Source organism: Sapajus apella, unplaced genomic scaffold (genome assembly GCF_009761245.1).
Source record: "Sapajus apella isolate SASKATOON/1434 unplaced genomic scaffold, GSC_monkey_1.0 scaffold4003, whole genome shotgun sequence".
NCBI lineage: Eukaryota > Metazoa > Chordata > Mammalia > Primates > Cebidae > Sapajus > Sapajus apella.
In genome coordinates this window covers 4,194-6,248 of record NW_022440929.1, presented here as the reverse complement: position 1 = coordinate 6,248, position 2,055 = coordinate 4,194, and positions in this window count along the sequence as shown.

Here is a 2,055-nt window from a genome sequence, read left to right as displayed (position 1 = left end):
AATAAATGGTAGTTACAGGGACACTAGTGCGTATGAGTAGCATGTATCTAACAATAGTCCTCCTTAGAAGTGGTTTCAGTAACCTGCAGTCAACCATGGCCCAAAAATATTAAATGGAAAATTTCAGAAGTAAACAATTCATAAGTTTCATATTGCACACCATTCTGAGATTTCATTTCAGCAGGAAATCTCATGCTGTCCTGCTCTGTCCCACCCAGGACACAAATCATCCTTTGTCCCATGTATCTGCACTGTCCACACTGCCATCCTCAGTGTGTTAGTCACTCAGTAGCCATCCTGGTTACAGATCGACTGTGGTGGCATCGCTGTGCTTATACTCAAGGTCAGCAGCACCTAAAGCTATGCCGTGACGTCTACGTCACGCGCCTTATTTCCTCCCATCACATAGGCATCTTATCATCTCACATCATCACAAGAAGATGAGGACAGTACAGCAGGGTATTTAGAGGAAGGCCACATTCACGTAACTTTTACTACAGTATATTGTTATGATTATTCTAGTATTACTAGTTGCTGTTAATCTCTTACTGTGCCTAATTTAGAAAGTAAACTTCATCATAGGTATCTGTGTGTAGGAAAAGCGTGGTATCTATGGAGTTTTTTGCTATGTGCAGTTTCAGGCGTCTGCTGGGGTCTTGGAACATATCCCCCATGGATGAGGGGGGACTACTGTATCTGTAGCCAAGCCCTAGTTTTCTCTCTGTTGGGTGCCTGGCCTTGGGTAAGATGCCCGAGGATGTAAAAGGCACACAAAAATGTTTGGGAGGAAACAAAGCACATCTCATTATGACAGTGTTATCACCGTGTCACACGCGGATGTGGCCACTCAACCACAGGACCCCTCCCTCCTCTAAGTCTCAGTGGGAAACAGTTTCATTCCCCAGTGGAAACTTCAGAAAGAAACCAGCTCACCAGCTCCAAGCCTGAAATGTCCTGGGAGCATTAAACTTTCTGGCTCCTTATTGCATCCAGCTGAGGGGTTCGGTGCTGCATTTATCACATGGACAGGGAATCCCCAGGCTTTTCAGGGGCTAGAAATGTCTCCAACCCCATTCTGATACAAAGAGAATCCCTGGATCTGCCAGATGCTGCAAACTAATACCATGGAGAGACATAAAAGACACATGGCCTCTGCCTTCAGCCAGGCAGGGAAGAGACTATGCACATAAAATAAACAAGGCTGGACTGGTCAGGTAAGGAGGAGGCAAAGCCAAGCTGGACCTGGAAGGGTGGGAGCTGGGGAAGCAGAAAGGATTAAAGAAGGCTTTCCCAGCAGTGGAACAGCTAGAGCAAAAGGTGGTGGCACATATGGCAGGCACGGAGGAAGCCAGCTAGCACGGAGGATCTGTGGCTCCGAGATGGGGGATCCCAGCTGCCCAGACAAGGATCCCTTTGGATCCTCACAGAGATACATGGAGAGTTGCACAGGCTTGAAAACTGTTTAGCACCAGACTGGGAAAGGCCTTAAGTTCCAGTCTAATGAGATGTGAGCAGAGGCATAATAGCTGACACAGTGTCTGCTGGTGGAGGTGCTGAAGGGTGGCCCGTAGGATGCCTCTGCATGAGTCCAGGTCTGGGGTGCGGATTGTGGGAGAGGAGGATGTGGGCATCTCCTCATTCTCAGCCCTCATCATCCTGGTGCCAGGTTTGCCATCCTCACTGCTGACCAGTCCTTATCTCTTGAAAAGTTTTCCCTCCCAGTATCCAAGACCCTGAGCTGCCCTAGGTCTCCTCTTACCGTCACAAACATTCCTGATCTGGGATGTTTTTCTCTTTCAGCCAGTAACTGGTGTTCCTTAAAGCACAGAACACGCATCTGACACTGTCTTCTTTTACCCTTTCAGCCTCAGTCCGTTTTTCCAGCTTCCTCACCTCCACTGTCATTCGTGGCTTGCAGCCCTAATGATCATGTTTTCAGCCCTGTCCTCTGGAAGCTCAGACGCTTGAGAAAACTACTGTACCTAGTCTCTCCTCGCTCCACTCCTCCTTCCACCCAGCTTCCTAGGATCTAAATTGCTTCCATTTGTTAAGCAT